Raw genomic sequence first — 25,541 nt, forward strand, 5'->3', positions numbered from 1 at the left:
TAACTTCCTTACTTGTGGATCAAATGACCGGATTTGTCTTGACACACTTCCCTGCAACATCAGGAGATGAAAAAGTCTCTGCACTTCGGTTAGCTCGGATAAATAAATGAACAATTGGATTGATTGTTGAAACAATGGTGCTAAATCTGCAAAACAAAGCATTAAAATGATTAGGGATCTATTTCCAGTTCGACAAACTAGTGGGCTTCATTAGTTGATTGTAAAAAGTGTCTCATTAAATCAATCATGAGGATAATACTCAGAATCAATGTCTCACTCTCTCAGCGGTCCCCAGGGCAATGGTGTGATTAACAATGGCGGGTAACCCTAATTGGAAATAAACCTAGAGAAAAATGTAAGGATGATTATGTTGCATTGTGGACGGGGTTCATGGGATGGCAGCTGGTGGTTACCTTGGAAACAACAAAGGATGGTCCTAACAGGGTGGATATTGCGCTTTAATGCAGTTAGGTAGAAATGAAAAAAAGATGATGGCAATAAGGGCGGTGTTTAGTACTTTCGACGTCTTGGTATTTCTGGTTGTTCAAGCTATTGAATCAAGTGAAATGAAGTTATTGAATGCGCCACAGCAAATATTGAACAAAGGAGATACTATAAGACGCCGTAAAACCACGTTTCTTTTATCGCAAGGAATAACATTTGGTAAATAATACATATCTATGAAGATGATCTTGCCAACCATTACGATGAAAAAGGTTTATGCCGGTTAGCTAAGCTTAGCAAAAAGACCTAAACAAGAAGAAGAACAAATAGCCTACATTTGTTCATAAACTGTTTGTTCTTATACCGATGAATTTGGAAATAAATATTGAATTCCAATTATTTCGAATAATCTGCATATATTGCAATATTGCATAATGATTTATAATATAGAATATAAGACAATGAAGAGGCTTCATATTTACGAGGATCTGTTCCAAACTAAGATTTTTATTTTTCAAATTCTGTGGAACACAATAAAGGATAGGACATCTCTGAAATACTATTCAGCATGGCATTTTGACACATACTTTGTGTCATAATACCACTTCAAAAATATTTTGTTTCATGCAATTTTGAGTACATATTTTGAATTAGATAAACCTTTAATTCATTGTGTGTGGCTATTTCTTTGCTTGATGCTGTGACTTCCTGTAGTTTGCGAATAGTTGTAAGGTGATAAGCTATCTTGACCTCAAGATTAGTTTTACGTTAATATCTGATACTTCTTGTCCTTACTTCTAGCAGGACAGGTAAGACTTAGACAAACACTTGAATTCTTTACCGAGAATATCTGCGTCTGTGGTGTAACAACAACAACAACAACAACAACAACAACAACAACAACAACATGCCACTTGTGACTGTTTCCAAAAGAAAACAGTCATTATAAACATGACAACAAGACGATACGTTCCAGGACATTTTGCATTGGTCTATTTTGGTGAAGGAAAGCAGGATTTGCTGTCACTTTGAGCACATTGATTGTTTAAAGGAGTGTGTATGAGTCCAAATGGTTACATATAATCGCTTTGTGTCTGTACTGACTTATCTTAGGTATTTAACAAAGCCAAATCGTTTTGCATTTTCAATGAATTAAAGAAACTATGCTGTTACATTCCTGTGGTTTATTTAAAGATGTATCTATGCTCGGGTGGGACACAATCGCTGATTCGAAGCTGGGTCAGAACCAAAACGTCCCGAGGATCATCCATCATCTGCCCGACACAGTAATAACACCTCAGCGGACCGGGCCTGATCGTCTGGATAAAAATGGATCCAGCTGTACCAGAGCTCACACTGCTGGGGACTCTTCAGTCGGCTCTTCTGTCTCCATGTCTCTGGATCTGTCTCAGTGTTGGTGTTACTCTGCTTTTCTGTATTCCCTGCCTCTGTCTGCCTCTCAAAATCATAAAGTCATAAATAATGTTCAAAAGCATTCTTTGAAAGCAAGCTCAAAGTCACTCAGTCCACCCTTCCTTTTGTTTCCGTCTCCATATAAATATATATATTTATCTTCCACCCTGTCTTCTCTTTTTATTGCCTGGCATGAGTGGACGTTTGCCCGCTTTCATGCTCCCTCCCGATGTCAGAGATGCTATATTGCAGCCCAGTTAAACACGGGTTACTATGTCTGGTTAGATGTTTTGTTCGCAGTGACACCCCAGGCCGTTCTCCCTGAGCCCAAACATTTTGTGTTATGACTGCTAAAAGCAGGGTGCGTAATTACTGCTGCGTAGTAATCTGAGTGTTTTCGTGGGGGCGAAAGGACTGTATAAACACAGACATCACTCTAAATAGGTCGCATCCAAAATAGAAGACTGCAAATAAACCAGAGTAATAGAAAGAGCTCTGAGAGCCCTTCAGCGTGAACAGCACTAGCTGCAGAGTGCTTTAGATTCACAACTAACTGTCATATAAAAGCCTCCTGATTCTCTGTCTCTTAGTTTGGCTGATTTCATTTTGAAAAGTAATGTAAACCTCAGGAAACAGCAACAGACGCCTGTCGCCTGTATATGGTTAAACATCTCCATCACATTATATAGCTGCAAACATATTCTAAAAAGCATCTCCCTCCAAGTATGCACAATCTTCTAATACACCTTTCCCAGCCAAATTAATTGGAATATGTTATGTTTGTGAGTATCATGTGAACGTAAAAGCTAAATAAAAACCTATTTGGAGAAGGAAGTATTCTATGAACATGTTTAGAACAAAAGGCCATATTTTACATCCACTGCCAATTACAAAATCACATTTTAACTTTAACAAAAACGTAAAGCTTGAGCCGTTTTTCTAAGATCAATAAACAGAAGTGTCCATGCCTTCTTAGCTGATAGAGACATATCCATAGAGACTTAAAACCAACAATTGTGGTAAAAAATGCTTCTGCTTAACGCTGATTATTGCAAACGAGTCTTTATCTACTGATCAGTCACAAAACAGTAAAGAACAAACACTGAAACAGGTTTTGGCTCTGTGTTTTGATTTTAGGCTGCAAATGATCCTAAAACCAACCTCAAACACATCATTTTGCAATGCTTTTAGTTGTCGATTGCGCACTTTCCCATCCATTACCATTACCAGGATTGCTGCTTAACGGATCCAGACATATGTTAAGCAGCAATCCTCAATAAAGCCTGACACGGGCTGGTCAGCCAGTGGAACAGGTAAACGAGACTAAATTGCTTGGCATTGTTCTTGATTCTGGTTTACGGTGGACAAAGCAAATTGACAGTATCTTAACTAAAATGGGAAGGAGCTTAGCTGTGGCGAAAAATGTACAAAGTATGTAACACCAACCACTTTGAAACAAGTAATTCAGTCTCTGGTTTTGTCACATCTTGAGTACTGTCCGGTCATATGGTCATCAGCAGCAAAAACACATTTACAGAAATTACAAATAGCTCAAAACAAGGCTGCCAGACTGGCTCTCCACTGTTCGAAGCGCACTCATATTGGAGTTATGCATAGAAACCTATCATGGCTTCCAGTTGAGAAACGTCTGCAATCTCGTGTTATCTTTTTTCTAAAAAATTTCCAGTTTAGCAAAAAACCACTGTATTTTTATGATCAAATAGTTTACACAAGAGACGAGCATGACCATAAGACTAGGCAAGCTACATCAGGCCATCTACCGGCACCTCAACCCAGGACCCCAAATCTTCTGAAATCTTCTGTGTCTTATAGAGCTATAAAGGAATGGAACTCATTGCCAAACTACCTTACTGAAATAAAGTCCAGAGCCTCTTTCAATAAGAGATTGAAGGGCCATCTACTAATGACCATGTACCCTTGTGAGCTGTGAACCCTAATGTAATTTAATCGCATGTTTTTGATGATATTGGTGATGTCTTTAATGTTGTTAATGATGTCAGGAATGATGTCCTAAATGTTGCTGTATTATTGTTGAATTGTTTTAAATGTCGGACCCCAGGAAGAGTAGCTTTTGTCGAGAGCAAAAGCTAATGGGGATCCTTAATAAACATAAACCTTGCTAGGTTTTAACATTTAAATAGGGCATTTAAGGTATTACTTCACTATTTGTAAATCTGGTTTCTTCAGTGAGCAATATTTCATGTAAACCACCTCTGCTGCTGTTTTGGGTTGCATGTATTTCCTCCCCTGCTCCCTCCAATAGCTGAGGCTTGCATTCTCACGGTAGCTTGTTTTGACAGGACTTCCACACTCCAGACGGACCGAGTATTACTTGACTCCAGACCTCCTCCTCTAAATGTGCTGAGCCTTGCCTCAGAAACCCTATTAGAGCTTTGAACAATAATCTTCCTCCCTTTCCACTCCCTCATCTTCACTCTCGCCTCCCCGCTGCCCCCTCGGAGCCCCTCGCTCTCAGCCAGACCTTCTTGGTTTTGGTCAAAAAAGCGCAGCGAGATCCCTGGCGCCGGGGTCCGTGTGTTTTCACAACTGCTTGGCTAAGCGCTAGGAGCTGCCTGTTAGCGCTGCTCTGTCCACGGCTGAACGCTTAGGACAAAAAGGATCTTTGAGGAAGGCGTGTTAGTGTCAGCCAGTCCGTCCACCTCTAAACCCCACAAGTATTAGGTTTCAATCCTGGTGGATTTACTGGCCTGAGTGACTACTGCTGTTCAAAGATAGACTCAGTCGGCCTCTGAACTCCATCTTTAAAGTTGTTTTCCCTCTCCTGTGCCTTTATTTAGCCATCATTCATCCAGGCAGGGCTGCTGAGCATGCACCCTCATTTTGAGAAACACCTTCCCTCATATTCATCCATTTAAACTCACGTTCACACCTGAGCTGTGTCCCAATTCAAAACTACAATACAACTTTATTATAAGATAATATTTTATTGTCAGATTCAGTCTGGAGTTGTTCTTTCATCACAGCAGCTCCAATTCCAACAAGGACACATTTTAGGTTTACTTGGTGAAATTAATATTTGTATTGCACAGTATCAGTTTCAACACTATGCAGGTTAATTGTGTATACTTGGTTTTTGTAGCATGATTTGGAGCCAGAGCTTGTGTTTCAACCAGTTTGTGTAGCGGCTAACGAGCATCAATCTAAATCACCATGGCAATAGAGCTGCATTACTCACCTGTGTTTGTCAGGTGTGTTACTTGTGGTCCCAATGAAGCTCGTCTAACCTGCTCAGATAACCTATCCCCCGTGGGCTTCACAAAATAAATCCAGTTGCTTGTTGTGCAGACAAGGGCAGAGGTTAGTAGAGTAAAGATGTCAAACACAGGGAGTGGCTGCAAAATAATGAATGTATATTGCAAAGCCACAAAATGCAATAGAGGTTATGTGGTGACGTAACTTTTTAATGGGATAATCCTCCTTAAAGCCACCGTGGCAAAGCAAACCCAGTGGAGCTGTTATACCGAAGGGAAAAATAAACAAACATTGGAAAGGAAATTCTCTGTATAAAGTTCCCAACAGGCATTGACTTTGCTGGCATTAGTAGATACTGTATGTGGCTTTAAATGCCATTTAAATTAACTAATTGAGTCTAGTTCAGAAAAGTGTGTGCTAGTGGATATCCAGACCACAACTTCTTCTTGCGTGAGTCAGATTTGAGACGCAACAATTGAGTTGAAATGAAGAGATGGGATTGTTTATCTCTTTAATGTATTTATATAAATCTTGGACAGACAAGTCTATTGGTTGTGAGATTTCATCGAAAATTGCCATCTCCATTTTCTTGTCCTAAGTTGATATTTGAACTTATTTCTGGCAGATTTTGAAATTATGGCCTGGATTTGAACTTGCCTCTCCGAAAAAACTCAACTGTTTATATTGTCAGGTTTAAGAATCTGTCAACAACTTCTTCAACATCACATGCAGAGGTTTCATCCCAGTGTTTTTTTTCCTTGACATACAAGTGAGTTCATGTCAGTCCATGTTGGCTATGAGCCATGTGGGGTTGGCCCACATTTTTTAGCTGAATCATCTCGCAGGTTAATAATCACTGTTCACCAGCCTCTTCTTCTGCACCTGGTATTCATGACTGAAGTGGACTTAAGATAAAATCAATAACACAGTGAGTATATGTCAGCTGGGGTCACTTGCAGCTTATGTGTGTGTGCATGTGGCTCTGAAACATTCAAGCCACACAATCTCACACCTACAGGTGCACACTCCCAAACACACATTAATCCACCCATCAGCCTTCCCTCCCAGCATTCAAGGTGTGCCAGAACGATCAGCAGAGAAGAATTACAGCAACTCACTTGGGAGAAAGAAGAAGAAGAAGAAGAAGAAGAAGAAGAAGAAGAAGAAGAAGAAGCTCATTGTGCTGCCACGCCATCGGGCGAAGGGACCGAATGAGATGAGCACAGATATCAATCATGCTCCTGCTCAGCTGCTGGCTGACGGGCTGCAGCGACATTCCCCTGCAGGTGTGACATACCAGCAGGGAGAAATAATTAACAGAGCAGTGAAGCGCGGCAGCCTCTGATGGGGTTTCTGCACATGGAGCACTGGTGGTCTTTGCCACTTGCTCCTTAGTTAAGTTTAGCGCTCTTTCTCCAGGCGGCTGCATACACTCTCGTCTCATTGGTAACAATTGAAAACAGTTGCTGGAGCCTGGAAAAATAAACCATGTAGACACAAGTCCTTATTGCTGTATTTGCTGCAATGTACAGCATAAATTGACATCCTGAATTGGATGGGAAAACCCCCAAAATGACCCTTTTATTATGTCTATTTAATCAATCCAGATTTAAAAACACCTGTTTTACAGAGCCATTTTTAAATTTCACTGGGATCAGATTGAACTAGGCTACCTTTTGGAATGTGGAAATAAATAAAAAAGGGTGTTAACTGACAGTTGTATTCGGGACTTTTAGGTGAGAAAATCCCATCATAGATCAAGAATTATTTTTAAATTGCATTTGTAAGTCTTGGTTATCCCAAAGCTCTTCGCTGCCAGTTTTAGCACTCATCAGACCGGCACTTGACAGAAAACACTTAAATAAAATACTTGCTTTTAAAAGTCGACATTGGTAATAAAAATGTGTGCAAGTCTGAGCATGTTGCATTTCAAAACGATGGGACGCCAAGTCTGCTGGCAAAAGCTGTTTTTCTTTTTTTTATGAACACAAACAATATAAAGGAGAGTGAAACTGTCGCCAGCGCTCATATTCACACCCAGACAACACCCTGTAAGTCACACTACCCACGTCTCTTTACTGTAAACGCCTGTGACAACTAATTTCTCTGGGAGTGTTTCATGAAGCCAAATTTGTGGCTTGCACATACATGTGGGCTGGCAGCAACAGAGGCTTTTCAAATATCTCATCGCAAAAGTGAGACATTATCGACTCCAAAGATCTGAGGTTTCTGGAGAGCCTTCGGGTCATCAGAAATCAATGGAACCGCCGTTCCTATTTGTTGTCAGCAGGAAAACATTAACATGACACTCCTTTATCCTCTGCTCAAACAAGTCACTGTAAGTAATTAGTCCTCATTTTCATGTCTGGAACAGATTTAATAGCCAAAACTAAGAATTCGGGGAAGGGAACATGTATAATTCATAAAGCATATATTGGCATTCATGGGAGACAAGCGATATGGAGCCTTCCTGGAGCTCTGCAACTTTAAGTCTTCGCCTGCCTGGAGGTGTAGCTGCATGTTCGCTTCTCAAAGACCTCGCAGCGACCAATTACTCTGCACTTTAGCTGCCGTCCTTAATTAGAGGAACTAATGTTTGTATATGACTCCAGCAGCTAAGGATCTACCAGTCAGCCGTGGCTGCTCCTGGTGAGAAAGCATATTGCTTCCAACCAGTAAATTAACAAGGCCTGTGTTGAACTAATAATCTGCTGTTAAAAGAAATATCATGAGCTCACAGAGAGAGTGAAATGTAAAGATAGAGAGGAGGCAAGAGATAATGCGCCGTTATTGCTATTTTGAGGTTTTTCCATCACTGGACAACCAAAAAAATGTGTACTCAGATCATAAATACATTGAAATACATATTAGGCACAGTGCACATAAATAAAACAAAGATGATTATTCTGGATACTGGCTATCCTGGAAGCTTCATGTGACCATAATAATTCATAAGAGAGAAATAACAAACTTGTATTACATTTTTGAGACTTAGACCTTAGGTAAAATGTTTCCTTCAGCTTTTTCTACTGCACAAGCTGCATTTAAAAATACTTTAAAGCAATACTTTTACTTTGAAAATCCATGCATTCTAATGCTGGGTCAATTTGACCCCGGTGGCGGTTTTAGGTATAAAAAATCTCTGGCGGTTCTAGTGTTAAAAACGTCATTACTTATGAAGTGTACAATGACTGATTCATTAAAATACACATTTCATCATCAATTTTAAGTGTTTATTATATACAACCACATGCAAAAGTGTGATCCATTGGAGGTTTAAAAAACATCCAAATGCATAATCGTCAAATTGAAAGACGAGCAAAATATATCCGAGGGAGATTGCACCACATGAAAGGTACGTCAGTCTTGAAGTAATTGCATCTGTATGTGCAGTGAGTGCTGGCTCTGAAGAAGCCACATGAAGAGGCGTCATTACTCTGAAGCCTTTAGCCCTCAATGCTATCATTCATAAGGGGCTAATATATGGAAAGTAGCTGCTATTTAAAATCTCTGAAAACCAGTTTCATAATGTGCTGAAGCTGAATGTAAAGCTTCTGTGGACAGGCCAGAATGTGAGGAAATACTAATTGAGAAGCTAAAAAGCACAGAAAAAAAAAAGCTGAGAAGAAAAAGCACATAGAACAAATATACCAAGAGCGTGAACAATATGCATCACACACAGTCACAATATTACTGCTCAGGAAAAAAACATTGACTATGTGGTCATGTTTTCAAACATGTTTTTTCATCATTTTACATTTTAGCTTGCAGGCCTGACATCAGTTATTCAGAAAATGAATACACTGCAGCTCTTTCTCTCCTTTTATCTTTTACTTGTTACATTCATATTGCTAAACAGAGTGGGGAACACGCTACCATCACCTGAGAGGAAAGACCTAAAAAGAACCAAAATATATAACTAGAACAGAGATGATGCACTCCAATGAAACCGTCTTTATTTCACTAACCTGCATTAAGCAAAGGGCTGAACGCGCTGCAAGGGGGAAATACAATCAGCCTTAAATTGGGCTAGTATATAAGATGGATGACTTGACACTTTCAGTAAGAAACCAATTTGTCTGTGCTGGTGTCACTGAGTAGTTTACAGTATGGATTAGTAATGAATCAAGCTCTTAGGCTGCTTCAGATAACGTACAGCATTCGTGTAGTTGAACACTGCAGGAGCTCCGAAAGTGTTTTTCTCCTGAAAAGCTTCAGATTGTGTACAAAGTCTCAGCGACTGAAAGCTTCCTGAAGGTTTAAAGTCTCTGGAGTTTCAGCTGAGAAGACGGACAGACTCTGTAGCTTCTGTGTTAACTCAGCTTTGATAAATGGCAGAGATGCAGTTCGCTGTAGACATTATTATATAACTCAGGTGCAATAAACTAGAGAGCTTTCTAAGACTGGAGATATTTTCATCTCATATTTCTATAAAACTTAAAGAAGTGTGTCCCAGTCTTTCAAATCACATTTCCAAACTATATTCCTCATGCTGTGGACATCACAGTTTGAGGACGTTGTTTATGTTGACAAACCTGCTCTCCTGCTCTCTATCTGGATTCTTTTTTTTTTAAACATACATCTGCATTTTCAATCTAATTGTGCACAAATCAACTGCCATCAATCGTTCACAATGAAGGCTGATCAAATGCTTTTGGGAGTCAATTTCTCGATGCATAAATGACCAAACCAGAGAAGTGAGTGTATCACTAAAGTCAAAGGACTGTATTTGTATTTATAAAGTGCTTTACTGGACTTTGAAACGACCAGTCAAAGCACTTTAACCTCATGTCAACATTCACACAAACACTCATACAGGAGCGAGAGGCTACTTCCCAAGTTGCACCAACTCATAAGGAGTGAGAAACATTCACACACTTTTCTGATCTTGCAAAAGGAGACATTGTCATGTTGACCAAGGGGGTCAGTATTCAAACCAAAGACCCCCACATCTGCTTTGCTTTTTTACACTGAACAAAACAACGCTAACACAACACTGCCCAATTGTACAATATTAGAAAGCCTACTGAAAGAATAAGAAGCTTGCTGTGTAACACAACAGCATGTTGAAATACCATACTGGTCCTACCTTTAACCGAGACGTCCATCTGGGTCAGATTCCATCTGTCAGAGGTACCAAGAAGGAATTCGGTGATGAAGCAAACTCCAAATGTTGGCAACTTATTTAAAGTAATTATAATTTTGAAGATGGCAGTATACTTTGCAGCAAGGCCATGATATCATTCCCCACAAACTGCACCGGAGAGCAGAAATGTAAAGGCCCCAGCCTGAGGTGATACCAAAATAAGGGGTGCTATTGTCACAGCTGTAGAATTAGCAGAATAATTATTCTTACTTAGAATACCAAAACACATGTTTAAAATAAATAAAAATGACCATCAATCCATTAAGTACATCTTATTTATTATGAATACACGAACCATCTACAAAAAAGCTACCAAACATGAATCTTACATTTATTCAACACCCCCACCTTACTCATGTTGGGTGTAGCCCCTCGCGGAACGATTAACAGGTGTTGGTTTCCCCTGGGAATCTTTTAATCGCGCCCCTGAGAGTTGGACACAGCAGTCAGAGCACAGGTAAAGGTTTATTACTTGATTCGCTGTTAATTTTTATATCTGTTAACATTAACGCTACAATAACTGCGTTCATGACATTTCTCTTGTTTATACTTTTTGATTGGTCCACGATAAGTTCGCTCCGCTGATCTCACGGTGTAATTATCTGCTACAGGTGCGCCGAAAATCCACCCATCGACTTCTACAAATAACAACATGAGTTCAGATGGCCTGCAGACTTAACAGCATCCAAACAAGGTTTTTAAACGCAACACTCGCTTTTTATTCTACTAGTAATGTGATGTTATTTTCCTGTGCAAAGCATGATACAATACCTTACTGTGACTTAATACTTAATACGCATATTAATAATTCACTAATTAGGTAACGGAGACGAAAATCACTTCCGGTTCACTTCCTCTGCGGCAGGCTTCTTGATATGTAGATATAATCAGAGTCGGAAGAAGTACTCAGATATTGTACTTAAGTTAAAGTAGAAATACCAAAGTGTAGGAATACTGTTACAAGTAAAAGTCCTGTATTCAAAATGTTACTAAAGTAAAAGTAAAAAATTATCGACATCTGAGTGAACTTGAAGTAGGCTACCTAAAGTACAAGTACTTATTATGCAGATTGGCACTTTTCACAATCATATATATTATATGTTTTGATTATATGTATCCTAATAATCCTAGATTAATGATCCTATTTATCATTAATCTATATCTGCAAATTAACTACATCAATGTATTGGAGTAAAATAACCATATGTACCTCTGAATTGTAGTGGAGTAGAAGTACAAAATAGCAAAAAATCCCTCAAAAGTGTACTTAAGTACTGAGTAAATGTACTTAGTTACTTAGGAACACTGGTTATAATCAGTTGCATGAATAAATAATGCCAACCGATAAATACAAAGGCTTCAAATAGACCCTGTGATCGTCATTGGCCAATACTGCATCCGCTGATATGTGAATGGATAAACCATAATAGTGTGTTTTTTTTAAACATTCAAATGAGAAAAGTTATTTTTTGTAGTATATGTTGTTTCCATAATAACCTTATGACCACTCTGAAATCAGAAGAATGACTTTACAACTCCAAATGGGAATTCAAAAGAGCATTTGAATGCTTATAAGGTGATGTTTCCTCAAATGTTTTAAAGGTTTTGCCCCTTATTCTGCTGTGTCCATGTCAAGGCTTAATAGAATGTAGTGGCGGGTTATTGTAGACAATCAGTGAGGTTGTGTTATGTTAGGCTAGTTATAAATAATATAAAATGGAAAATTACAGGTAGACATGAAGGTAGACGGACAGGGTTCCCTTTGGCAGGCACAGATGTGTCAGGTAGTCGGAGACAGATGAGCAGGGAGACAGGCAGACAGTTATTACTCTTACAGCACCACTGATCAGCAGTAATTATCTTTTCTGACCATGGGAAGGCTTCCTTTAATGCCTCCCTCTCCGCTGACAGCTCATTAATCTCCAGCAGCTGAGCAGACAGAGCCGGGCTGCCAAACAGCGGAGCACAAACCTGTTCCGACAACATACATACATACCTGAGACATGACAAAAATAAAATCACTCCCCTGTGTTACCTAAAGAGGCTCAGCCACACAGGAGTTCACATACATAACTTTATAAGAGCCGACACCTCTGATTTATATCCATATTTGCTTTCTGCTTGGAACAGGAGAAGGTATTTTGAGATGTTGTGGGAGTGAGAACACAGTGATGACTACATTATCGCTTATAGTTTGAATCAAATGAAAAATGTATGGCGAAAGTTGATCCTCTCGTCTTTTTGGTAAGTGCAGGCCTAAAGTGCTTTTGGCTCAATGCAAAATACAACAAGTGCGCAAGGTAGGCGTTGTGAAGAGTTTTATTACAAGTTGAGGCAGTAACAAATGAAAACAGATTCAACCGACAACAGAAACCAAAATATGGTATTTAGACATGATAAACTCGGAAATGTGTTTTAAAATGGAAAGAAATGAAGAATTAAACCACCTCTTGTGCAGACACAGTATAAGCTCCCCTGCTTCAGTCTGTGGAGGCTGTAGATTCATCCCCATTAGGAGTAATCCCAGAAAGTGAACCAGGAGCAGATGCTGTTGATACAATGTGAGTTCATGTGCAGATTTAACAACTCTCATTGTGTAAAGCAACAATAAAACAATGCCTCCTTGGCTGGGTGGCATGCCATAAACAGGCAGGCTTAAACAGCTGGAGAGTTTCCACTCATTGTTAACCATCCGTCAGACAGCAGCACACTACCTGCAGAAAGCATACATACAAATGAAATGATTATAGTTTTCCTTTTTTGACTTGTTTTCTTGCTGTTTTCAACATTTCTGATAATATCATTACATCACAAACCAATCTAAGGTTCCATGATACCAGAAACACAAATAATGAATATTATATAATATATATAACGTGGCAATCAAAAACAGTGACTTGCAAATATTCTGATTTGAGCTGCTTCCCTCTGAAATGTGAAGCTTTTATGCAAATAGTGTCAAGGGCAGGGTTTTAGTTTATTTAAGTGAGAACGTTTCCGAAAAATGTGAAACTGTGTCAAAATAATAGGAGAATACAGTCAAATAGCGGTCTGTCCTTGGCTGTTATGAAAAAAAGAGAGTTTAATAACCATCTAATGATCCTTTATGTGTTGATCTAGAGACATGCTCAAAAGGTACAGGCCGACAGGTACAAACAGGCTATTATGGCCCAAAACACTTTCAAAAACGTTCCGAAACATCTTTACCAACTTCACGAAACATGAGCAGCATATACTAAAAGCATTGCATAAACAAAACACTGCAAATAAAAAACGTTGCAAGAAGCTCAAAACCCAACGTCAGCAGGGGCACTAACACGTTAACATCCCTTTGATGTCCCCTTAAATGCTGCACGTTCCGTCAAGTTGGTGAAGACTTAATTGATAATAACTATTTTTGAATGACGCATAAAACTTCCCTGATTATTAAGTAGAAAAGTGGAACGGTGATTACAGATTTATTTATTTTTTAACCTGGCAGCTGCCTGTCTGTCATCCGTCTTCCCAGCCTCACTTATCACTGAATTCCAGAAGAGAGACGTGAGCTCAGGCTTTCTGCTGACCCCTCCTCGTCTCAGTCGATGCCCGGAGCCGCTGATTGGCAGACCCTCACTGTATAATGACTGTAATTAATTTCTATTAAACAGGTCCGTTATTATTGTTCAACCGTTAGAGTGGCGTCGGGGCGATTAACACACCCTGCCAGACTGCAGGCTGGGCGAGACAAATTAAAATCTCGTCACCTCGGAGGCCATCGCCGGCGCCGCCACCGCCACCGCCTTCTCACAAGAAGGAGAATACAAAGAGCCTACAGGCTGCAGACACTGCATTTAATGAAACACTGATATGAAGACACATGGTGTGGAGCCATACTTTACAGCCTAATTCACAGTGATAGCAAATGTAGTGACAAATGCTGCAAAGAAATCACATAAAAGAATATTCCATTCGTAACTGCCGCAGAGGAGATGGGGAAACATGTCACAAAATAACAACAAAAAGCTTTCTAGCTCAGAAAACAGCTGTCTTAAATAATAAAACCCGAGCAGAGAAACAAAACACATGAAGTGATAAGGGAAGATAACAAACATCAGCATGTTAGTACTCAAGTCTGTTTGTGCTTTTTATTCTTAAAACTATTTATAGCCATGCTTGCAGTGTGGTTCGAGGGATGTTTGTGTGACTGACTGTGTAACACAGATCCAGACTAATATATCACCAAGACTATGATTCCTGTCATCCTCTTGATTCCTGGTATCAAGAGGAAGAATCCTCACGACTCATAGGTTATGTAGGTTCAATTATCATGTGAAAGTATATATATTTTCCAAATGACCTACTTTAATTAATGTCTCAATACCAGAGAGTTATGCCCATCAGGCTCGTCTATAATTTGGAGCTTCTCAGCTAATGTTAGCGTGTCAGATGGCGAATTCGGTAAAAACACATGCTAAAAACCATCATGTTAGTATTGCCTTTGTGAGGTTTGTTCATGTTAAATCTTAAAACAAAACCTCTTAAAAACAATGTGCCTATACTGCTGGACAATGCTGCTAGGGCTGGAATGAAGGCTGTCATTTTCAAAATGATTTTACTCTTTTCCTTTCTACAAATAATTGTGTTGATTTAAAAAAAATGTTTTTTGAGTGTTAAATACAAGTTGATTTCTGCTGTATTCAAATCTCCTCGACTACCTTTTTCCATTTTCCTGTTTTATTGAAGTGTCCAAATAAACTCAAGTATTAACGCATTGCCTTACCCAGAGCAAACCTGTCATTTTCACCTGGAGGGGTTATTTTTCTTTAATGGCAATACACAAAAAATACCACCAGACACATAATGAGTATTATTAAAAAGCTATGTTATTTTGACGTTTGCAAACAGGGATGCGTAAATCATCGGTTTGTATCCTTAATTTCACACAGCAGACTCATTCACGCTGCGGACGAGTTTAGCAGTGAAATGCCTCCTCTTGTTTCCTGGTTAAACGTGTCTTTGGATGATGTTTTGTTCCTGGATTGTAATTATGTTATTCAGGGTTCCCAAAAGCAATATTTGCAACATTAGATGTGAAAAAGTCCCGTTAATAGATTTTCCAGTCCTCCCCTCTGGTTTTTATTTTTTATTATGTCTGCCTGGTACCGCAAATATCACTCTCCTAGCTCGCCCACCCCCGGGCCACCACAGCAGCAGATGATGGGGTGCGAGTGTGGCGAAGGATGGTGGCAGAAGATGGGAGGTAGAGGATAGAGGAGGGGCGAGGCAGAGAAAAAAGGAGGGGGAGTGGAGAAAGGAACCAAACAAAGGACAGAGGGAGGAAAAAGTGAGAAACACAACCTTTTCTCACTTCGATAATCCCTCAAAGTGACGTGACTCATCCACTACGTGACTCATATTGCAGATCCTCACTAATGGTGCCAGATGGACAACTCAGTGGTAACACTATAGTTCCCCTGAATACAAACCACTCTTGTTTAAAACACTAACGTAGTACAACAAAAATGTATCTTCCATCATCGATTTAGAAACACAGTAGTCTTTGTTGTTCTAACCCTTTGACTTTTGATACGCCAGATATCCCCATCAGCATTTGCTTTACTTTGTGTTTGGTGCAAATTAGTCCAATGTGTAATAACACACCTAACACAATTGGTGAACATAGTAAAAACAAATGCCAAACATAAGAATCATTTGTCTTAACAAAAATGGTTCATTGTAGAAACACATTAGCCTTTGTTAGTGGTTTGTTCCAATGAAAAATGACAACATAAGTAAAAGAGACACATTTCTGAAGATATCTGTAATGAAAATGGAAAAACACCCACTGAGCTGAATATGTAATTGTCTGCTGTGTGTTTTAGTCCCATCTCTGCAGTGATCTCCTGATGCTCATGATGACCACTGACTACTCCTTATTACATGAAGTACCTACTTAGTGTATATTAATGAAGTGTTCATTCCACCATGTGAAAAAAGTGGCTTCTACTCATTACTGGCTGATGTACACTTGTAGTGGTCCTCTAGAGCAGGGGTTCCCAAAGTGGGGGTCGCGAGATGATTAAAAAAATAAAATAATACAAAATAGATAATTTATTATTATTATTATTATTATCTATTGTGTCCCACATAATTTGATTCTATGTATAGGGGCACCGCACCCCCGGTTTTACTGAACCAATTAACCAAGATTTTTTTACTTTTCTTGGTTCATTTGTAAAAAGCCAGTGTGAATGAACATTGATCAAATGCCAACTATGTATCATTTTTATGATTTGGTTCACACAAATTCAAATGACCAGGCCCAGATTTAACTTTTCAAGCGTTCACAGCCACACAAGAGTTCAAATGATAAGTTTTGACACTGGCCTTAAAGACAAGAGCAATCAGGAATCTTTTAAATCTTATTTAAACCATACTATACAAGTAAATCATTACTGTAGCACCTACAGTTGGAGAACATACAAGCTATATAATGTTGGTCAACATAGGTGCAGAAGAAACCTGAGACTTTCTAATTTGTGCTTTGTTTTCAAATAACACTAGATACTAAATTTCCCTCAATGTGTTGAACTTGAAACTTGTTGGTGGTATCTTATAAAATTCCTTTTTCCTGTTGTAACTGGCAACTGCATTGGGACTAACCCAAAAAGTTAATTTACTTGTTGTTGATGGTTACTTGTTTACAACCCTAGTTTGATTGTTGGATGGTATGTTTCCAATGTGATCCAATTTTAGCAATCAGAGCTATAATTTGATCTATTTATAGCGCAGTTTAATCCAACACTTGTATAGCTGCACCTTGTTTCGCTCTCAGCGACGCCACTGTTTGATTGATATGCTTCGATTCTTTGCCAAGTTTCTTTTTTCCCCATCTTCTCCTTCAGGACACACCGAGGTTAAATATGTTACCTGTGCAATGAAAGTGAGAAGAGAGCTCCAGGAGAGTTTAAGCACAAAGGACCAAGTAAGGATAAACAATGGGAATATTGTGATTCTGTGATTCGAGTTTATTTGTGATTAACAAATTCCTCTGGAGCCAGAGTGGAGGTATTTCAGTATAAAACTCCTAAATGCCCCTGTGTGCAGCAGCAGCAGCAGGAGTTGCGTGGTGTTGATGGAAAAAAGTTTTATGTCCCAATAAAAGCTGGTTTACTGCAGACTAACTGGGTGTGTGTTTATATCTATAAAAAAAGGGTTGGAGGACTCAGAGGCATGTAAGTTTTTTTGTAATTCAGAGAAATGCACACGTGTGTGAATTAAGATGCTCAAATAAAGTAATCTCCGTGGATTTACTGAAACAAATGTGTACCCTTTCAATGCCCCGCTGGACAGACCTGAGTATAATTGCGATTTTTACAGTCCAACAACGGAAATTTGCTGGTGAATTCAAGCTTAAAATAATCCTGTATAGATTCCTTCTCTAACAGTAAGCTCAGTTACAATGAGCGAGTCTGTGAGTTGAGGACAAATAGCCACGACCAACAACTAATTAACCCCAAAAGTGAAATTAAGCGCTAAGCCACCACTTATAATTTAAAAGAGGGATATCAAAGACTTTAATGTACTAAGATTTTTCATGGTCTTATTTTGAAGGGCAGGATCTAACGTCTGAGCAGGTTTTGTGGGGTAGAACAGTAATAGTATGGGGCTGAAGTTAGTCGGTGATGACTGCGAGACCAACAGTCCTAAACTGGTCTCTGCAAACACCCGCCCTGTGGTGAAGAAGCCCGGCACAGCTGGCGTTCCCCGAAATGGAGTTAAAAATCTGCATTGGTTGTTGCGTGAAAGTATAAAGCTGTTATTCAGGATGCTAACCATGTGTGTACGTGTTGGCGTATTTGGGTAGCATGTTATTCTGGTTCAGCTATAACTGGACAGCAAATAGAAGAGCTCCTTACCGTAAACCTCCGACCAAAGCACTGGCTCCACTTTACTGGATTCACCTCAGTGTTACTGCGGCCCTGATGTAGATTAAAAGGAGCAGACTGTTTACAACCAGGGATTGAGTGAACTGACCATTCCAAAACCCTATCCATCTTATCAAGTCATTTCCAATAAGAAGTTATTAACTTATGATTGTCTGCACCTTGAGAGGGAAATAATATGACGGATCGCTTCAATTCAATAAATAAAAAGGAGACTTGAATATAAACAATAAGTAAAAATAAGCCGACTGGCATTTAAAAAAAGGGAGATATTCTTCAAGGACTAATTTACAGACAAAATCACTTAATATGAAGTTTGTTTTTCACAGTTGAGAATTTAATTATGTTAAAATTACAATCTTCTACAATGAATAACTTACATTTGGGCAGAAACGAAAATGTTTGAGGCGTTAAAGAAAGTTTAGTTTAGTTTTTGTCTACCCTTTTCTTGACAATTTAGTTACGGACACTTTATCCAGTCATTATGAATCACAACCAATCAAACGTGTTAAATTTAGACAAAATACCATTTTTTGTTTTCATTCAAGTACCATAGGGAATGGCATAACACTCTATTGAAATAAATGAAAAACTTGCCAGTCTAAATGTTGTGACCTGAAATGATGAGTGACACGTTATAGACTAAACGTTTAGCTTGAAGGTAATGGGATATGGAAACCAGGCTGGATTACTTTCCTTCTTAGAAAACTCTCAATGAACTGCATTCAACAGTAAATGTGTTATTACCCTCACCATCGAAGACCTTCCTCTAACAGTGTTTCTTGTTGAGTGTCCTTCACCTGATGTGCAATAGCATTTCTCTTTCAGGGAGCTTGTTGTTAGATTTCAAAACACTATGTCACAAAATGTCATAAGAATCTGGCTGTTCCGGACACTAAGAAAGTTTGAAAGTTCAACAGCTGCTAGAATCCTTTCATGCAACACATTCAAATACTCCACAGTAACATGGCCGAAGTCAGCTAAAGAAATATGGATTTGTAGCTGGAGTGGCCAATCTATCCAGTTATGTTCAGTGTAACAACAATCCTGCAGGGAGAGTCGACCACATCTGCTTTCTTCTTGATTTCTTGGTTCCTCATATGCTCTGTTTCTAGCCTTGGAGCCGACACAGACAAAAAAAAACCCTGCATAAAGCTTACAAAATATTTGCATAACAGAATGTTTTGCTCAATTTAAAGTCTGCAGCGTTTTAACCGAAGAGCTTCGTGGTTAAGTTCTGGGTTGGTGCTGCTCTTTCTCATGAACACAGAGCGAGAGATGAAAATGATGGTGGTGGGACTGATGGTTTTTGCAAGGAAACACAAAGAAGGAAAACTTCTATGGAACATATTGAACATATTCATAACTCATCACCCACCCTCATCCTAACCTTCAGCCCCGGAGTGTGTGTGTGATGTGTGTGAGGACTCGATGCAGCCGCAGCCGTGATGACGACGTCGCTCTCTGCAGACATGTCGGCCTGTATGACAGAAGAGCCGGACCACCCACACAGGATTACTAAAGCGAGCTCTCTGATACTGCAAGCTGAGGCGCTGAGATTCCGTCTGCTGAATCAACGACAACATTTATATCCAGGCTGTTTAACTGTGAGAACAAAGGAGGAGCATCACCACAAAAATGTCGAACATGGGAAAATGGGGGCATTTCGTACATTCTCTGAATCCGATTTACAGCGATTCTGCAAACATGACAGAGTGAAGTTTAACGTATCTTTAAATCGAACGGCTTGTAATTTCAAAAGTTTCTCTTGACGGGTCTTTTGTGGTAAACACTGGAGCACAACAAAGCTTGTATTTTTGTTTTGCTGAAGATGACAGACTGGTGAAAAGCCTCTTTTTCATCTGCAGCTTCTATAAGATGCCATTTGTACCACCCTCAATGCAGCTGAGCGCCGTTTCCCAGGTGGAATTTTAAGTTTGCAGGACACATTTTCACCCTTTAGCTAACACCTTTTATCCAGTGCATCCAAAGAGATTTAAGGCTGTATTTATTGTGCTAAGGGAAGCTGTGGCTCAGTGGATAGTGTGCTGGACTTGGAATCAGGGGGTAGCCAGTTCGAGTCCCACTGCAGTCAGCATGTCGTTGTGTCCCTGGGCAAGACACTTCACCTCAAATTGCTCCTGTGGGGATTGTCCAAAGTACTGAATCTATGTAAGTTGCTTTGGAGAAAAGCGTCTAACAAATGACATAATGTAATTACTACCATGCAAAAAAACCCTCCACAGCTTTCCTCAGTTTAGCACCTAATTAAGACCACTTATGTAAATTAAGTGATTCATTTTTTTCCAATCGCAACACTCTAATCTGGTACCGATTGCTCATGTCTGCAGGGTAAAACATATGTAAAGCTGTTCTATCAGTCTGTTGGTTCTCGGTTCAGCAACACCGTGGTTCCTGTTGCTGTGGGACTTATTTTGTATGTCATAAAGCTGGAACGTTCTTTAATTTCTGAATTATTAAGTGAGCAGTAAAGAATTTGCTCAATAATAATAATAATCATACGATAGCTAAAAACTCCTGCTAAATACAAATATATGTTTTTACCCTTGCATAAAAATGACTGCATTGAGCCTTGAATGTCTGATTGTAAGCCTCTGCTCTGAGAAGGTGCAAAATGTGTCCCTCCTCTCAAAGCATACACAATATCTTAACCATATGTAATTAACAATTTCTATAATCTGTTTTTTTTTCCTTTACCATATCATGGACGGAAAGTGCTTGAAGAAAAACGATTGAATTCGCAGTTGAGGGTTTTGCAGAACGGTTAATAATTGATGTATTTCTCTGGCAATGGGGTTTGTTATGTGCATTCTGCTAGATGTATGTTGCTGTGTCACTGTTGTTGCTTCTTGGTTTGATTGAAACTAATCCCAATTTATGGGTTTAGTTACATTTCTCTCTTTATTGCCTCTTTCAAGTTGGAATTACATGGGCAAAATATAAAACATATATATGGTACTGCTTAAATATATGGCCGCTTTTGACCCATTCTCTTCTATTTTTACAGGAATAATGCTTCAAAAAGTGTGTATTGTGAGAGCCACTTGGCTGTGTCAGTGCCTGGACCTGTTGCATTTGACATTTAATCCCTGGGCTCTTATTTACCGAAACACCATCTTGGGAGTGGAGCGATTAGCTGCTGGAGGTTAGACAAGCCTCAGTAATTGTCTGCGGCATGATGGGTCACACCTCTGCAGTCAGCAGCGTGTTGTTTGCCTCTGAGACTTTGGTCTACAAGTAATTAAATCCCTTCAATGGGCCGGGCCTGTGAGCTAGATAGAAACCACTGACTCCTTCCTCCCTCCATCCTTCCCTCTGTCAGCCTCCTCCTTCCCTTCTCTAAACTCGACTCGCAGCTCCGGCATTCCTTTGGCCTGACTGCATCAAACTGTACTGAATTATAATTAATTAGTGGTTGGAAAAAAGAGTTGACCGGCTTAGAGAAAATTATATAGTTTGCTTCCAGAGGGTAAAGCTGAGAGAAAGAGTGAAGGAAAGTGAAAGACCTCTGCTGCTGAAGAGCAGAAAAACAAACCAACGTTAGTCTTTATAGCCGCTATAGCAGCAGCATCTGTACATACTCATGAACTTAAGTCAGACAAAACAGAGGAAGGAACACATTAGAGGGAAAATCCTGCACATTTCCATTTAAAACAAGTACTTAAAGATCACTGGTGACCTTAATTATGAAAATCACACTGGCTTTAACAGAAGGATCTTGTGTGAAATACATTTTTTAATTGGAAACCATCAATAATTGTTGAGAATGATGCTGAAGAACCCATGCTGCTATAATTAAAGCTTTGTTCTGAAGTGCGTCAGCAGTTTTCTTAGTCCACTTGTTGCAAACAGATTTTCAAAACATATTATGTTTGTTTACTGCTTTGATGGAGTGAATATTGTTTTCTGATTTTGTACGACCACATTATTACACCTTTTTAAGCAGAGCAGCCAATTGAAACTTATCAGGATAAGTGCAACTCTTTCCCTCTTATGAATTAATCCAATTCAATTTTAGTAGAACATTTACTGAAGCCAAGATTGGTGCAGTTGAATCACCATGAAGGATGGTTAGCATTGCTAAGGCGTGGACTTATGATTAAAAAACTGATTAGTCAGAAATGTCAAGCTGAAAAAAGATTGTTGAGTCATTTGAATTGTTTCACACCCCTTCCAACTCCCAAAGGACTGTGTCGGGCTATAAAGTTTGTACGTGAATCTCTTTAAACAACTCACATCACCTATCTAATCCATTTCCCCCCAAAACGAATAACCAACCGCAGCAGGTAGAACCCCTAAAGAGATGAGGTTGACATTAGCACTGTGTCATTGGCAAACAGAGGTCGATCCACTATTACTATTTGAAAATGATCCATTTCCTTTATCTGGGATTCATCAATCTCCTCCGACATGAGAGAGCTGATTAGATTTGCCCCCAAAGTGCAGCATCCCTGCAGAACAATTTATAAGACCGGAGAGTGAAAAAGTTCTGTAGAAACCATATGAATTGAACACTGCATTTTTATATGGAAGTTACCATTTCTACCAGCTTCCAACATAAGCTAAGGTAAGAAATACTTTTGGATCACCAATAGTTTTCTCCTCTTCACTAATCAAATCATTGTGTCTCATGGAGAAAGTACCGAAAACCTCATCACTTTAACACCCCTCTCCAGGGGCGGACTGGCCATTGGGAATACCGGGAGTTTCCTTTTTTCTGCCTAAATCCTACCGGCCACTCCCTTTTTTTTTTTTGCTTACCTAAATCCTACCGGCCCACATTTGTAAGTGTTCCGGCCCAGCCCAGCCCAGTTGGGGCGGAACACTTACAAATGTTGGCCGGGGTTCAGGGAGAGTGGCTGTACCCGTACTATAGAAAAGGGGGGAAGTGACGTCTGACTCAGTGGTCGAGCGGCTGTGGAGAAGAACGTGTTGCCCACATTTTGTTACTGAGTTTAGGCTAGTTAGCTAGCAGGTTTATTGTTTTGGGTGCAGTCACTTTTGCCTCCACTTGCTGTTCAAATAAATGTTGAAAGAAAAAGTAAATCTGTTTGTAGTTCTGTTTCATATGGGTGTTGAAGAAGAAGAAGAATTTGGAGGGATGAAACCCTTTTTAATGGTCACACATGCAGAGCACACAGCACCCACAGTGAAATGTGTTCTCTGCTTTTAACCCATCCTAGTACCAGGAGTCTAGAGCAGTGGGCAGCTATTGTACAGCGCCCGGGGAGCAATGGGAGTGAGGGGGGAAGGGGGATGTCCGGTGCCTTTCTCAAGGGCACCACGGCAGGGCAGGAGGTGAACTTGGACCTCTCCAAGTAGAAGTCCACACTCCAAATGGAGTCTGGTCGGGGACTTGAACCGGCGACCCTACGGCTCACAGTCCAAGCCCCTACTGACTGCCATAGATTTAGTCCCTAATTTTGTTCTCAAAGTGCACCAGATTGATGCATTTAACTTCAAAATTAAAAAAAAAATCTTCCCGGGGAAGCTTGCCCCCAGAAGCCCCCTAGAGGAGGTGAGGTCCATCACCTTCCCATACCCCCTGTTAAATTGTCTCACCCACATTGAGGATGCTTCCTACGCTCAGGTAATGTGATTAATATACTGTATGAATAATTGTCCAAAATAACATAAAATGCATAGGGTTTTTTGTTAAGTACCATACTTTCGTCGCCGGCCCGCCGATACATGCCGCGCATTAAGTGGGCCTGTCTGTCAATTAATCCCCGGGCCACTTTTTCCCCCCAGTCCGCCCCTGCCCCTCTCTACAGTAAGTCTCTTCTCTTTGTCCTCTTGCATAGACTCATACTTCAAGACTCCTTAAGCCAATCAGGCCTCAAAGCTTCCAGTCCTCTTCTAAACCTCAGCTTCTCAGAGAAAGCTGCTGACAAAGACTCTAATGCAGGATTTCCCCCTCAATCAGTCAAGATGATGCAGGACGACCTGATTTACAGCTGAGTCTCCTCCAAGTCATGAAAAATGTATCTCTGTATCTTCCTCCGACTCTTATTTTGTTTTCCTGGATAAAAGATGTTCATGCCTCAGTGCCGAAAAGCTGTCAGGCAGCTGGAGAGACTGACAAGTTTGATATTAAAAAAGATGAAAGATATATATTTTAGATGTATTGTGACGATGACAGCCTTTTATGTTTCATAAGAGAGCAAAAGGATGCAATATGGCATGATTCGGATGCAGTGATTGAGTCTGCAGGAATTCTGACATCTCAGAAATCTTCCTATTCATCATGAATGTATTTAAGTTACTCGGGTCAGCAAATGGACCATATTAAATAAAGTACATTTGTATAACAATATTTGAACTTCTTATTTGTTCTCTTTGAGCAAAACACCGTACTACAGTACTTTCCCTATCCTGTAAGAGCACCCTATTTTTATCACCAATAATTGCTTGACTTGGTGTAGCACTTGCTATTCTTCTTTTGTTCTATGTACTGTTTTCCAGCTAAAGACTAAAATTATAACAAGCAATTCTTCACCAGAAGTTAACGTATACAACCTTGGAGGATAATATCTGTGGTAACTTTAATCTAAACTTCTAGAGTGATTGGAGTATTTCCCCCTTCACAGAGAAATGTGGGCAAAACAGAGCACAAGGGATCCCTGTTGGTGCAGGGCTGAATACGGACCATTCAAGGCGAGTCACACGCAGGCGACAAACACAGGTATTTATTCAGGAGTTTATTTATCCAATTTAATATGTTTCCAATGTGGAATTGAAACCTTGTCCTACCTCTTAAAAACGCTGAGCGATGATAGCGTTATGAGTTGTTGGGGTCAGCACTGCTGTGACTTCTTGTGGGGTCAAATCTGTCTTTTCTCTGTGAGTGAATGAGCTCTATAGGCTCCATGTTCAGAGTATCCACCACAGGCCCCACACACAAGGTTATATTTATCCCCCCATGTCTCCTGCTAGTTTTCCTTTCGACGCTAGTGCTCTGAGGCTCTTTTCAAAGTGCCTGTAAATGCTCCTAGTGTTCCATAATAACGTATGATTTATTTTTATTCTGAAAGTCGTCTTTGTCTTCCTGAATCAAAGCCCCCCTTCCCACACACAGTTTTCCTGTTTTATCTAATCTATCAAACCTTTTAACCTTTCTTGCCTTAAGTTGCAGTTTTTCTCAATTTCTTCACTTGACCTTTTGCTATCTGGCCTTTTCAGGGTAACAGGAACATTTGTTGAGTATATTTCCGATTTTTCTTTAGACATATCAGGTTTTTTTTAACTGCTGCTATGTTAGAATTGTAATCTATGAGGTCAAATGCATGTATAATAGCTGTGCAAAAGGGTCTACGTGTACGCATATTATGTTTTTATGAGAGATGTTAATGAGCGGG

General features: G+C 39.7%; 1 protein-coding gene across 1 annotated transcript in view; it reads left to right on the forward strand.

Moving 5' to 3' along the window:
• cfd (complement factor D (adipsin)) overlaps positions 1-25,541 on the forward strand; it is a 217,072-nt gene that overhangs the window by 91,718 nt on the left and 99,813 nt on the right. The gene's annotated exons all lie outside the window — the stretch shown is intronic.

This window comes from Notothenia rossii (assembly GCF_949606895.1).
Source record: "Notothenia rossii genome assembly, chromosome: 7".
In the NCBI taxonomy this organism is placed as follows: Eukaryota; Metazoa; Chordata; class Actinopteri; order Perciformes; family Nototheniidae; genus Notothenia; species Notothenia rossii.